The sequence below is a fragment of the Gymnogyps californianus genome, unplaced genomic scaffold (assembly GCF_018139145.2).
Source record: "Gymnogyps californianus isolate 813 unplaced genomic scaffold, ASM1813914v2 HiC_scaffold_31, whole genome shotgun sequence".
NCBI lineage: Eukaryota > Metazoa > Chordata > Aves > Accipitriformes > Cathartidae > Gymnogyps > Gymnogyps californianus.
The window spans coordinates 964,926-980,164 of record NW_026114191.1 but is presented as its reverse complement, the minus strand read 5'-3'; the positions used below and the strand labels follow the sequence as shown (position 1 = coordinate 980,164).

Sequence of the window (15,239 nt, the reverse complement as noted above, 5' to 3'; positions counted from 1 at the left end):
GCAGGAGACCAGAGCCCCTCAGGAGCTGCCGATAGAGGCCAGGAAGAGGGCACCAGGACACCTGCACTGGCACCAGGCATCTGTGTCCCTGTAACATAGGACATCCGTGTCCCTGTAGCTGCATACGACCCCATTCTGAAAACCAGTTTTTCTTTCAAAGTAGTAGTTAAAAAAACCACAGTTCATTACATCCCCCAGATTCTGGGGTATGAAAAGAAAACAAAGCTAAACTAGGAGGAAATAAACAGAAAGAATTTTTTAAAATCTGAAGATTGCATTAAAACTTTGTCTTTGCTTTAATCTTCCCTCATTTCTTCTCTGCCTCATGTTTATTGACATTTTCTGAACATTTCTATCATACTCATGCCTGCAGCCTAAAAAAAGACATTTCTATGTCTCGCAGAGATCTCAATGAGCTAAAAACCGTCACCTCCCACGAGCATCCATGCCACTCCTCACTCTTTGCCCAGAGACAGTCACCCACTAAGGTGGCAGGCTCTCTCAGGTGATGCTGGGAAGCAGAGCGACCAACTTCAATGAAACACCCTGGGTTTGGGTGGCCACATTTGCACTCCTCTCAACACATCTCTGTTAGAGTGTCTACTGAAAGGGGTCTCTAGACCATCTACGAACACTCCCTTTTCATTCCCTCCAGAGTAGATGAAGAGTGACCCCTTTTGAGGTGAAGAAAGGCAGGAGACTGGTCTCCCCAACATCACACACCTCAGTGCAGATGTCTGTGTCAAACCAAGTTGTCTCGAGTTCCCTTTCTAGTCAAGGGAGAGAAAGAAGTTGTCTCAAGGGAGGTGTCTGGAGATCCTTTTCCTGGTGACCAGCGAATGCTCCAGAAGGGCTCCCAGAGGTCCTGGGTCCTGTTTCCAAGCAGCAGATGGGTACTTCAGCTACCCCAGGGCATCTGAGACAGCAAGAGCTGACAGAGGTGGGCCAAGGAATTAATGAAATGAATTTGCTCCATCCCCCTGCCACGGACTCAGAGGTGGCTGACCAGCCTGCAGTTCCCTGCATGCTCCTTCTTGCCCAAATTGAAAATGGGGGCAATGGTGGTCTTTTTCCACCTCCAGAGAACTCCTTGGTTTCCCTGGCATTTCAAAGATGATCAAGAGCAGCCTTGCAATGACACCAGCCAGCTCCCCCACCACCCTTGGGCACATGCCCTCTGCTCCCATGGACGTGGGTGTGCCCAACTGGCTTCAGTGCCCCCCGACACACAGCTGCTGCTGCCATGGCTGCAGCCTTGCCAGCACAGATGTTGATAGGAGGCTCGAGGAGCAGGGAGGCCTGGGGGCACACCTTCCCAGCAGAAAACAATGGGAAACCAAGGAGTTCCCCAGCCTTTCCCAGCTCTTGTCACTCCATGCCCTGCCCCACTGAGCCAGGAGACTGTATTCTCCTCAGCTGACTCCTTGTGCTGCCAGTGAACTTACAGAAGGCCTTCTGGGTGCTAGCCCTCTTCCTTGCTAGTTGGAGCCCCAGCTGAGCTTTGGCTTTCCTGCCTCCATCCCTCTACCCCAAGGCCACGTTTCCATCTGCCTCCTGCACAACCTGTTCCCTCTTCCAACCTTGTGCAATGCCTTCTGGTGTTTGAACTCTTCAGCCACAAGATCCCCGTTCATCCCCACCAGCCTCCAGCTAGGCCCTGCTCAACTCCCGCAATGTCACACTGATGTGTTTCTGATGGGTTTTGATGTTGTTGCCCCTGAAGAGGCAAGAGGGCTCCGTGGAGCTTGGATATCGGGTCTTGGATCTTGGATCTGCAGGATCCTGCCAAGCAGATGCTGAACCAGCTGAAAGTTGCTCTCCTGTAGTCCAAGGCTGTGAGTCTGCTGTTGGTCTTTTTTCTCTGCCGTGGTCCCTGCAGCCATGGCTGCCCTCAGCATTGGCATCCTCCTCCAGCTGGGCATTGTTTGTGAGTCAGAGTGCAGCCCTAGTCAGCCATGGACTGCCCGTGTGAAAAAAGGGAGGGCTGAGGCAGGTGGAAGGGACGTGTGTGGGTGCTGGCTCTGAGGACCCCTCTGTTACAGCCAGCCAACCTGCTGTGGCAGGCAGGAGGGCAGGCCACGCTCATGGACACCCTGCTCAGCCCTGTCTCCTCTGGAGCAGACCTGACACCAAGCAGCATGTCACCTCAGAACCACCCCTGGGCCTTCAACTTGGTGGGGGTTCACCTGGAAAGGAGAGGCCAGGAGGGAGCTAAGAGGCAGGCTGTGTGGGGGCTGACCAGGTGCCTGGAGGCCAAGACAAGGAAGGAAGCAAGGGATTTAAAAGTGCTGCGAGGATCAGTTACAGTGAAGGAGGGTCAAGACCCCCTGTCAGCTCTAAGAGGAGCCTCGAGGAGCAAGAGTGGAAAGACACCCAAAGAGTGATTGGCTAAAGCAAGGGGAGACAAATTCCCAGTGAAAAGTCCATGGGACATGGGAATGCAGCACAAGGAGAAGCTCCTTGCTGTCCACAACCACCAGGCATGGATTGAAGAGTCACTGGTGGCATTCAGGTGCCCTGATGCCCAAACCAACAAGGAGGAGCTTCAGGGTGCAGAGCATGGCCTTTGAGGTGGTTAAAGCTGGATGCAATGAGCTTCAGGGGGAATGTAGAGCTGTCTGAGGCAGTGCCTCCCAGGCTCGCCTTACAGTCAAGCGAGTGGAGGAGATGTTCACCTGACTTGCCTTAGCTGCTCACATCCAACACAGGAGGATTCTTGCCCCATAACCATCTGAGCTCTCCTATGGTGCTCAGATATGGGACCAGAGATCATAGGATGACATGGTTATTCAGGTTGGAGTAGACCTTTGGAGGTCTGCACTCCAACCTTCCACTCAATGCAGCCTATAGAGTCAGATCTGGTTTCTCACTCTTGAAAGCCTCCAAGGATGGAGGAGTGCCCAGCCTCTCAGGGTGAGCAGTCCTTGTTCAAATTCTTGGCTGGCCTCATGGTGGAAAAAGGGGGACCCCCCTTGCTGTGAGGTGTCCCTCAGCCTTCCCTTCTCCACAGTGAACAAACCCAGCTCCATCAGCCCTTCCTCACACAGAAAGTGACCCAGACCCCTGACCATCTTCAGGGCCCTTCCCAAAATCTGCTCCACCTTGCCAACCCCTTTCCAGTACTGGGGTTCCCCAAACTGGACACACTCTTCTGCATGTGCTCTAACAAGTGCTCCATTGAGCGGCAGAGTCCCTTCCCTCCACCTCCTGCCCGTGCTCCCGCTCATACAGCCCAGGGCCCTGCTGTCCTCCCTTGCTGCCAGGGCACACGGCTGCCTCCTCTCCAGCTCCCTGCCCACCAAGGCCTTTGCCACAGGGCTGCTCCCAGCCGGGCAGCCCCCAGCCTGGGCCATTGCCAGGGGGGCAGAAACTGGCATCTGTCCTTGTGGGATCTACTGCGTTTCCTGCCAATCCGTGCTCTCCTCCTCCTTGAGCCCGCTCTCTGAGCACAGAGGCCAGCGAGACCTTTTTCGTAAAGACTCAGACAGAGAAGGCATTGAGTGCCTCAGCCTCCTCTGGGTCTGCTCTTTGAACCCTCCCCTCATCACTCGGCAGCCTGTTCCTTCTTCAGCCTTTTACTGCACACACAGTGACCAAATTCCTTTGGCTCTTGATGTTGCCTGCAGCCCCCATCAGCTCCAGCTGAGCTTTGGCTTTCCTAAACACATATCCGCATGCTCAGGTCAGAGTTCTAAATTCCTCCTCCCTAGCCCGTCCTTGCTTCCACCTCCTGATTGTGGTGGTGGAGCTCCCATCTGTGGCTTGTCCCTGAGCCAGTGCAGCCCCATTGCCCAACACATGCCCTCACGGCCCTCCTCATCACACACTGCAAGGGAAAGGGTGTGTGTGGGGTGGGGAAACATCCCCCACCACAAGTCCCCGTGGCAGCCCTCAGCGTCCATCCCCACCAGCCCTCCTTCTTTTGCAGCCCACCAGTACCCAGCCCCAGCCAAGCCCCAGCCGTGTCTGACACAGGGGCTCACAGACAGCCCTGCTCTGGGGTGCGCCAAGGCCTGGGCAAGAAGAGAGGCTGGGGCAGGGCTGGCTCTTCCTTTGACACAGGGACCGAGACCAGCAGGAGGAAGGAGATGGCCCCAGAGCAAAAACACTGCTAAATTGAGGTGAGTGGCCAGTGCTGGAAATGGCCGATGGGAGAGGCTGAGGGGTGACAAAGGCCCTGGGGCACCTTCCCGGTCTGTCCATACCACCAAGGGCACCGACTGAGCTCCTTTCTCCTGCACCTGCGTGTCTCAGCTCCCTTCCAGGAGACCTGGCTCTGTACCTCACACCCACTGCAGCATGTCCTCACCCTGCATGACCAAACATTTAAGCTAACATTGGTGTTGTCCTCTCCCAGGCACTTTCCAGCTCAGCCCAGCCCCTCCCCAGCTCTTCCCATCTCCCCTGCCAGCTCCCCAGCCCAGCCCCGCAGAGCAGCCCAACCTGGGCTGGCCCCACAGCAGTACCTGCTGCAGGGTGCTGCAGAGCTCTGGGCACTCCCCCCACAGCCCCAGCCCCTCTGAAGGGCACAGCAGCTCCTGGGGGGCAGGGAGGCCTCTCAGCCTCCCCATCAGCTCCAGGGCTGGAGGCTCACCATGGCATGAGGAAATGGAGGTCAGTGAAACTGTAGGAATCCTCGTCTTGGGTCCAGGAGATCCCCATCACAGACTGACTGCCCCCTCCATCTCAGCCCCTCTCCACAGGCCAGCACAAGAGTCCTGGCCAGGGGACAGAGCAGCCTGCCCTGAGCGAGTGCCTGCAGAAAGAGGTTTCTCTTTCTCATGGATTCCTCCCTGCAGGCACACAAATGCTGCCTTGCTCTTCTCCAGAGTCAGCCCTGCTCTCCAGAGAGCCTTTCCCCACGTAAGCGTGTCTGTGCTGGCCTGGCCGGCCGTTCCTGCTTCCCTCCCCATGCTCCCTGCAGGGCCCCAGGCTGGCGGTGCACTCTGCAGAGCGAGGGGGCTGTGGTGCCCTTTGGCCACGGGGTGAGCCTGCACTGGCCATGCTGGTCAGGGTTCCAAGCAGAGCCAGCTGGATGGGGATCACTGCTGCTGAGCCCCTTTTCCAGCTTCCCTTGATGGCTCAATAGCCAAAGATGGGGCTGGGCAGGAGCAAGGGGAGTCTGCAATGGCACAAAAGGCAAGGGAGGCCTGCAGTAGATGCAGGCCATGGGCTTGGACCACTCTCCACTCTCACGTCCCTTTGCCTTCTGGCCCCTCACAGCCTTTTGATGCCTGTAAATGTGGAATTTTCCACTTACTAGACTTGTTGTGGCTGGACCAAATTGGATTTTTACTGTTCTGGGGAAGTGAGGAAGGCTCTAAGGTAAGAGTCTCCTAAAGAATGTCACTAGGACAGTTCGACCTTAGAGAAAACAGTTGCATGAAACCATAACAATAAAGAAATTTTAAAACAAGCGCCTCAACCAAAACAGACTACCCTTGAAGGACATGATAGACATGATCTCACAACTGAGTATGCACAAAACCAGAGGTCAACCAGCAGACACAGTGAGGAAGAGTATATCCTTCATCCAGTGACCCCTGACGACCACCTGGAGACATCAACAGACATGCGCAAGAGACATTTGCATATGATAATGAGTTCCTGCACATCTGATGAATATGTATAATGAGTTCCTGGAAATCTGATGAATATGTATGTATAAGCTTCTTTATAAACTATGCAATTAACCTGACCGGACACCCACAATCGGAGGAGATATCCCCTGTGTGTCCAGCGCTGCAATAAAGAATACCTACTTAATAGTCCCTAGACTATTGAGTCTTTGATTTCAGCCTTTCACGGCAACACTTTCCTGGCATTGCAGGGCCCTTGTTAGCCCATGGTCTCCTCAGGTTCACCTTTGCCTCTGGGACACTCCTCCTTGGACTGTCACTTATTGTATGAGGCACCACTCACTGCCCCCCCAGGCTTCCACGCTGTGCCTGGAGATCCCCTGACTTCTCCTGGCACCTCCCAATTCCTCTCCAGGATGGCATCTGCCATCAGCCCCACTGCAGGTGGGACAGCACCAGGGACATAAATCAAAGAACAACTGCTGTCAGCTTGGAGACATGCCACCAAGAAGGGAAGTCTTGGTCCAGCCCTCAGTGCCTAACAGATCCCCCTGGGACTCTGAGATTGTCTCCCTGAAGCTATCGAGAACCTCAGAAGAGCAGAAGTCCTTTTGAGGGAGCAGCTCCTTGGGTATAGTCCTGACACCAACTTTGGAAGAGGCATCTGGCCTTCTGGCCCTGCCCTGAGGAGCCCTTTTGGTGACGGTGGTGCTAGCAGGGAGGCCAGCTCTGACACAGTGGTTCACGTGGCCTGCTCCTGCCCACAGCCACAGGGATACCACCGTAGAGACAACAGGACTGTCTCAAGTTGAAGGAGACCTTTGGGCTTACACAAACCTAAGGTCAGACTTTTGGTGACTTAACTCCTTCTGCATGCTGGGGCTGGTCACCCACATCCAGAGAAGATTTGAAGGGATGGGAGCTCAAACTCAGGATTTTCTGCTGGCTTCTTTATTTATGCAAGGAGACTGCTTCCTTAGGTACATTAGGATAATTCCTCAGAAAAAAACATGTTGAACGTCAACAATTGGGAGGCATACTACCGTTTATTTGCAATTAATATTATCACAGGTATAAAAACCAAATATAAAATAAAGAAAAGACCAAAAGATAGTCCTGACTTTTTTTGAGATACCCTGGGAGTCACGTGAAGATGATGGATTCTTAATGACAAAGAAATAGTCTGTGTTCAAGGAGTTTCTTCAGAGCATCCTTGAGCTCCTTGTTCCTCATGCTGTAGATGAGGGGGTTCACTGCTGGAGGCACCACCGAATACAGAACAGCCACCACCAGGTCCAGCCATGGGGAGGAGATGGAGGGGGGCTTCAGGTAGGCAAAGATGCCAGTGCTGACAAACAGGGAGACCACAGCCAGGTGAGGGAGGCATGTGGAAAAGGCTTTGTGCCGTCCTTGCTCAGAGGGGATCCTCAGCACGGCCCTGAAGATCTGCACATAGGACAGCACAATGAAAACAAAACACCCAAAAACTAAACAGACACTAACCACAACAAGGCAAATTTCCCTGAGGTAGGAGTGTGAGCAGGCGAGCTTGAGGATGTGGGGGATTTCACAGAAGAACTGGTGCAGGACATTGCCTTGGCAGAGTAGTAGTGAAAAAGTATTGGCAGTGTGCAGCACAGCATTGAGAAAGCCACTGCCCCAGGCAGCTGCTGCCATGTGGACACAAGCTCTGCTGCCCAGGAGGGTCCTGTAGTGCAGGGGTTTGCAGATGGCAAAATAGCGGTCATAGGCCATGACGGTGAGAAGAAAATACTCTGCTGACAGCAAAAAAGAAAAAAAAAAAAAGCTGGGCAGCACATCCCAAGTAGGAGATGGCCCTGGTGTCCCAGAGGGAATTGGCCATGGCTTTGGGGAGAATGGTGGAGATGGAGCCCAGGTCGAGGAGGGAGAGGTTAAAGAGGAAGAAGTACATGGGAGTGTGGAGGTGGTGGTCGCAGGCTACGGCAGTGATGATGAGGCCGTTGCCCAGGAGGGCAGCCAGGTAGATGCCCAGCAAGAGCCAGAAGTGCAAGAGCTGCAGCTTTCGTGTGTCTCCAAATGCCAGGAGGAGGAACTCTGTGATGGAGTTGTTGTTGGACATTTTCTTTTCCTGGGCTTGGGGCACTGTGCAAGGAGGAGAAGACAGTGACACGTTAGAAATGATTTATCTGAAGAAAAGCCCATGCCATTTCTCACAGAAATCCCCCACCCTGAGCTGAATGAGAAATGAGCTGGTTCATTCCCCAGCCCTAGCAACTGAATGACATGCTGCCTCACACTTTCAAATACAGCTTGGGCACCTAGTTTCCAGGAGCAACCCTCTGGGGTAGGACCCTCAGAGTCGGAGTCGGAAGAGAAGCTAACCTGCACCCTCACCTTAACACCAGGAGCAAGAGTACGACTGACAGGTGGGGAAATAAGGAAGAATACCTCTGTGGTCTGAAAAAATGAAGCAAGCAGAGGAAGGAAGATGGGCATGCAGAGAAGCCTTCTCCTTACCCAACTGTGCTGTCCACCTCCCAGACAGCGACAATGTAGGGCACTCGTTTCTAACCTGTGTGTTGTAGATCGGTTGTAGGACACAGGCATTTCTCCTAGAGTGGAGGTGCAGCTGCCAAGGAGTTGAGTCATGCCCTGGACCTGTGGCCTTGGGGATGAGGCTGTGCTGGGTGGGAGAGGAGATCAGGGGCTTGCTCTGGGGAGGCACTGCAGGGGATGGCAGGGAATTGTGCAAATCCCCCCTCCCACAGTCTTTCTGGCAGCAGCTGCCTCTCCCTGCCTGCCCATGTCTCTGCTGCCTGGAGCTGTCCCTGCCTGGAGCTGTTTCTCTGTCCCCACGCCTCCGCCCTCTCAGTGCTCACAGACCCCATCCCGCCCGCTCTGTGCTCAGCTCGGCCCTGCAGACCCCTCCTGGCAGCAGGACACTGCCCAGGGACATCTCTGTGTGTGCAGAGGCAAAAGAGCAGCTCAGGTAAGTGCTAATGAGAACAGGGGTCTCCGTGCCTTCTCCAGAACACAGAAAGAAATTCCCATCCCCCACTGATGGCATCCCCCAACAGCAGAAAAGTCAATGCACAAACGGCTTCCCTTTCAGGAAAATGCTGCCTTGATGTCCTTCTTCCAAAGGACTCTCTGCCAATGTCGTGGGGGTGATCTGGAGCTGTGAGCAGCCCTGACCCATGCAACACCTTCTTGGCCTCTTGTTGGGAGTCACCCCTTCCACCCACAGCTTCTCCCCACAGCGCTGTGGGGAGCTCCCTGGGCAGGCTGAGTGCTGACCCTGGCAGGCAGCAGAGTCCCTGCCCCAGCACACAGCCCCCTGGGGTGCAGGGACCCTGCTTGGAAGGACAGCCCTGGGCACCCCTGCCTGCACACCCACCTTCACACTCTGCAGCTCTCCCCGAGAGAAGCAAGCTGTCATGCCCTCTCCCTCTGATGGTGCAGCAGGGAAGCCCTGCTCTGGAACTCAGCCTTCTTCCTCCACACCAGCCATGGCCTCTCCCAGCTTTAGCAGATCCCTCCACGAACTGCAGCTGCATTGCCCTGCACCCAGTCACTTCCTGTGTCAAGGGCTGTGAAGATTTCTCCTCCACTGAGCTCTCAGCATCCTCCTACTCCACACTGCCTTTAACCTCTCTCTGCCTCACTGCTCTCCCCTCGGTGCCTGCAGGCAGTGCCCTCAGCCCTGCTGCGCTTTGCGGAGGAGCTGCTCGTGGGCAGAGCTGTCTCTCGGCAGCGCTGCCCGCTTGCCATGAGCTCCCTCCATCCCAGCAGCCCAGCCCAGCTCAGCAGCAGAGAACCAGCCCAAGGCAGCACTTTCTCTGCCCCCTCGGGGCTCCCTCCAGGTGTCCCTGGGGCTCCAGGGGAACCTGCTGTGAAACACGCTGAAGGAATCCCTGATGTTCCCTCCCTCAGCTGGGGAGAGACACTTCTTCCCAGCAGTGGCATTTCACATCGCAGAAAAATAATGAGGCTTAAGAATGACATTTTCTTGTCCCGTCATTAGGCAGGACACACCGACAGGGACAGGGAGTAATCTCTTGTGTCCCTGCTGCTGAGGGAAGGGATTCAGCTGAGTCAATCGAGGCACCTCATGCTGGGTCCGTAGTCCTGGGGCTAGAAGGGACCTTAGCTCCCTCCCATGCCTGCCACAAACCCACAGGAGGTGGGATTGCTCTTGCCTCACTTTGGCTGCGCACAAAATGGGCACCTGCATGGGAGCTCCTTGTCTCAGCTCCCATGGTAATTCCTGGAGATGGAGGCCAGCACTGAGGTGGTCAGATGCAAACACCTGGTGACATTTGAGCTGCCAGAGCTGGTCCAAGAGCCATGGAGGTAACTCCACGTTCTAATGGATCGGCTCTGAGAGACAGGGTGGTATGTGGAGCTGCATTTCTGAGCATGGGGAGGCTTTGCTTTGGACAACTGAGATGACAGCAGATGCACACGTTTAGGACAACAGACTTTCTCTCTTTGTTATTTTCTGGGCAGCCTACACAGGGATTCAGCTGATCAAATGGACTCATGTACCACAGGGAGAGCAAAGTCTCTCTCTTTCTGATCTCCATCAGCTGTGCTGCCTACATCTATCCCGACTATAATGACAGCTGTCTGGTTTCACCCCCACATTGCCTAACAGAATTCAGGACGGTTACTCAATTTAATGGCCAAAGAGAGGCCGGTAGTGTTACGTGAGGTGCCGAGGCTCTCACACACAGCTACATGCAGCTGGCAGGGACAGCACTGGTCCTTTACGGGAAAGCCGCCCCCCTTCAAAATGTGTGTCTATCAGACACCCCAGACAGCACTGCAGATGGATTTGGAGCCTTTGTGCAAGCCACTGCTTGCCACCCCTGCCCTGCAGCAAGGTCTGTCCCTTCTCTCTCTGGCAGATGCAGGACAGGGCAGGAAGAGGAAGCACATCCCACTGGGGTCTCCACTCGTGTGCCTCCACACTCAAGCTGCTGGTTTTTCTCCCCACCAACCTTTCCTCACCCCCTTGATGCTACAGAACAGGAGGCTGAGGGGTGACCTCATTGCTCTCTGCAGCTTCCTGAGGAGGGGACATGGAGAGGGAGGTGCTGATCTCTTCTCCCTGGGATCCAGGGACAGGATGCCTGGGAATGGTTCAAAGCTGCACCAGGAGAGGTTCAGACTGGACATAAGGAAGCATTTCTTTCCCGAGAGAGTGGTCAAACCCTGGAACAGGCTTCCTCGAGAGGTGGTCGATGTCCCAGGCCTGGCAGTGTTTCAGAGGCATTTGGACAATGCCCTTAACAACATGCTTGAACTTTTGGTCAGCCCTGAAGTGGTCAGGCAGTTGGACTAGATGATTGTTGTAGGTCCCTTCCAACTGAAATAACCTGTTCTATTCTGTTCTGTTCTGTTCTGTTCTGTTCTATTCTATTCTATTCTATTCTATTCTATTTTATTCATCCAATGTTGTCCTGCCAGCTCAGGGTTTGAGCTTCCATCTGAACCCACAACATTTCAATTCACACTACCTCCATCTTCCTTCTGACACTGGCTGTTGTGTGACACGACTGTCCTGGTGCTCCAGGCAGGATGGGCAAACGTTTGATGCCTGAGCTGGAACTTCTGCCCTTGCTGGAAATGCAAATGCAGCAGGCTCCAGCCAAGAGGCCCAACAAAGAAAACTTCCCAGAGGGCCAACTAAGGAAAACATCCCACAGGCTGTGGGACTTTCTCCTCAATGACAGAGAATTTGAGAGTCCAGATGATACAGCTTCACCTGTTTTTTCCTCTCTCTTTGTAACATGTCTCTCAGCATTTATGAATTTAACCTGCTTTGCCACTTTGAAACTGTGTCTCTCTGAAAAACTAGCCCTGCATGGTTTGGGTTTTTTTTTAAACCCAAATGACTATGCAGAATTGAAGGTGGTTCCCATATGTGGGACAGCTTTGCACAACATGTGCTCCAAGAGGGGAAATATCTCAGCCTGCCATGGGAAATGGGTGAAGCTGTGGGGGATAAATGTGTTTCCTGAGGCAATATTTGATCTGCATACAATACTAAAAGGTGGTGAAGGTGAGTGGGCATGAAAGCAACAGGAAAAGTGCCCATCCAGTGGAGCTCTGCAGAAGGAAGATGGAGCTGGACACAGCATGAGGTGATAGAAGTGGGATCAGCATGTAGAGAAGACTTTTCTAAGGAAGGCTGTGCAAGGGAGTACCCTGACTTCACCCAGCTGAAAAAATAGAGACCGGCAGTGTGCTGAAGTGATGGGGAGAAGTGTCCTGGGGTAAAAGAGTGAGAATGGGAGAAGGTGGGAGAGATTTGGGCTGCAGAGGTTTGAGGCAGTCCTTTCAAGGTCTGAGCAGGCTGAGCTCTGGAGCCAAGGCAAAATGAACAAGTTCTCAAGGATGTTTTGGACTTAGTGGTACTATCCCTAGTACCAGTAACAGGACAGTGCTGTAAGGGAACTCTTTCTTCTTCTTGATGTCCATCAAGACTACAGCTCTTTAATTTCCTTCGCAACCGCCATTCTATATTAACAAAATTGCTCTAAGTTCTCAGTAGCTAGCCTCTGGCATGAAGTTCTTAGAACAGTGTTTTACCTCTCCCTGCTACCTCCTTGTTATCATTTAAAGCTTGCACCTCTTAGACAGATTGGCCCCTAAATCATGCCTGCTCCATCTCTTTTCTCCCTCTTTTCATCAGGAGGAGGAGGTGGAGTAGGGCAGTTGTTTCATTTTTAGCCAAAGGCGGCCAAGGCACAGATCCCAGGTTAGGGCAAAGGAACAAAGAAAGGCAAAACGTTCATGTGGCATACAGATACACCAGCACTACCTGCATTTCCAGGCTCTGAAGTCCTAACTCTGCAGCAAGGAGCCTGGAAGGTCTCAGCTCCCTTCATCTGCCCTGCATTTCCGCATGTAAAATGAAACTAACCTCGTCAAAAAGTTGGTTTTGATTCTCTTCACAAACTAAAACTTCGCCTATGTCAGGAGATTGGCCCATACACCGAAAGAAGAATCACACTTGGCTGGAGAAAAAGCTGAGGTGTTGCCAGGAATGTCAGGAGGCATGGCATAGTGATTCCTGGGTTCATGGAGCTGGTCAAAGGCCTCGTCTCTGTTTCTGCAATGATGGCCTCAATGCCCGGCTCGTTTGTAGGCTCTGTACATGGGTGCTGACATTTCTTGAGCAACCTGAAAGGATGAACAGGGTAGGCTGTTATTTTTGGAGGGTAGAAGGACAGTAAAAGAGAAGAACCTGGCTTTGGGCAAATGAAAAGGGAAGCAAAGGATGTGGTGAGGGCTGTTTGGGGGCACCTGTGAAGCAGCCCTGTGCCTGCTGTGAATCCTTCTGGGGTGAGGGAGAACCTGAGAGCTTTCCCTCATTTGAAAACATGAAGGGGAAGGAAAGAGAGCATCATTCAGGCTGGAAGGGAGCTCGGGAGGTGTCTCGACCAACCTCCTGCTCAAAGCAGGGTCAGACCAGATTACTCAGGGCTTCATGCAAACACCTCTGGACCACGTTCCAGGATAGACACAGGGCACACTCCCTGGGAAAAAGCTTCCAGTGCTTGACTAGCCTCATGCTAGAAAAGTTTCTCCCTATATCTAGCCTTAGCGTCTCTTGTTTCAGCCCATTGCCTCTTGTCCTTGTGTCACGGACATGAGCCTGATGGCGCCTGCCTGGGAACTGCGCGATGCTGCTGCATGTTCCCCTCAAGATCTTCTCTTCTCCAGGCTGAGCAAGACCAGCTCCCTAAGCCTCTTCTCACAGTACCTAAGTTCTCCCACCCTGATGGCCTCAGTGGCGCTACATTGAACTGGTTCCAGTTTATCAAGGTCCCTCTGGCATGGTGAGGTGTCAGAACCTAGGGAATGATTTTGGATACCATGCAAAAAGTGCTGAGCAGACCGGCTGTGCTCCTGCCCGCATAGCCCAAGATGCTGTTGGCCTTCTTTGCTGATGGCTCAGGTTTTACCTAAGGAAACGCAAGGACCACAAGAGCCTTTCCCACAGAGCTGCTACCGACCTGGGCTCTGTCATTGCAGGGTCTTAGTCCACCTCAAGGTCAGGATTTCTTGGCTATCATGAGGTTCCTCTTGGCTCCTCCCTCCAGTCGGTCATATCCTTTGGGATGGCAACCCTGCCCTCCAGTGCAGTTTCTGCTCTCCTCAATGTGATGGCTTCTACAAATGTCATGAAAACTCAACCTTTCCTCTCCTCTGGGTCATTCAAAACATGTGAACCAGGGCAGGCTGCAGGACAGACCCTTGCAGTTCCCTACTAGGTACAGGTCTCCAGGCAGAGTACCACGCTTTGACCACGTCCCCCTCTGCCCCACCATCCAGCTGGGTTTTTTACCCATCTCCTTATCCACCCATGCAGACCATAAGATCCTATCCTGGACACAAGTTGTGGGGATGATGTTGAAAGCCTTGCTGATTTCCAGCTGAAAGACAATCACTGCTCCCCACGTCCCCACCAGAAAGCAAAGAGGCTGGCCAGGCACAATCTCCCCTGGGTCAATCCAGTCACCTTCTCCTTCCGACACCCAGAAATGCCATCCAAGTGGACACGCTCTGGAGCACAGCCTTTCATACCCTGCTCATCCATTGGGCACTTCTGAAAGGTGCAGGCAATGTTTGGGTGTTGCCAGTCATCAGGGAGTCCCCCCCAGTCTCCATGACCTTTCAGTGATGGAGAGTGGCCTCCCTGTGGCATCAGCCTGCTCTCTCAGCTTCCTTGGATGCTGCCCTCCTGTCCCAGACACCGGTAAGGATTGCCTTTGCTCTAGGGACACCTAAAATGATCCCCAGCCACTGCTGGCTGTTCTCCTCCAGAGTCCTGCCTCGAGGCACAAAGGCCTGCGAGACCTTGCTGGTGACGACTGAGGCAATGAGGACATGGAGTAGCGCAGATCTATCTGCACCTGCTCTTTCTAAATTCAGCAGTGGCCACGCAGTATCTTGGTTTCTCTTTGAACCGTTGCTGAAGTAGCAAACACTCATTATGGTGCCCTTGAATTGCCTCACAGGTTTTACAGACTGATTTTTCTTTGGACTCTCGCTGTGCTTGGCGGATGCTGTCCTTGAAGACCAGCTGTACTAACCTCTGCCTCCACACCTTGGCAATGGATTCCATCAGGGTCACAGCTCTGTCTCTGACAGTAACGGCTCCAGCTCATCCTGTCTGTGCCCCTGGCTGAGGGCGTTGCTGCACATCTGGCCTGAAGCAGCCCAGCTGTGGCACCAGGCAAGCTCTGACTTGCCAGAAGGAAACCTGGCACCAAGTGTCCAAGAGCCCGTGCGGGCAAAGGCTTTGCTTCAGAGCAGAGACATGGCATGGACAGAAGAGAGCTGAATGTCTTTCTAGCCCTAGCACTACAAACCCACAATGAGAGGCCTACATTCACTCCGCTGAAGACATCTCCTCCAGCTTGCAATAATAGATCCTACCCTGTCACCTTCCTGATGTCCTGCCTAAATATGGGACCAAACAAGTGATTCTCCTGCCCAGCTCCTTTTCTGATAAGAGAAAACGACAGAGTTGGAAAGAAGTGTCTCTCCCCAGCTGGGGGAGGGAACATCAGGGATTCCTTCAGCCTCTTTCACAGCAGGTTCCCCCTGAGCCCCAGGGACACCTCGAGGGAGCCCAGAGCGGGCAGAGAAAGTGGAGGAATG

At 53.5% G+C, this 15,239-nt stretch overlaps 1 pseudogene; it reads right to left on the bottom strand.

Annotated features, from left to right (window-relative positions):
• Nucleotides 1-6,064: 6,064 nt before the first annotated feature.
• On the bottom strand, nt 6,065-7,680 carry LOC127028282 (olfactory receptor 14J1-like; annotated as a pseudogene).
• Between the last annotated feature and the right edge of the window lie 7,559 nt (nt 7,681-15,239).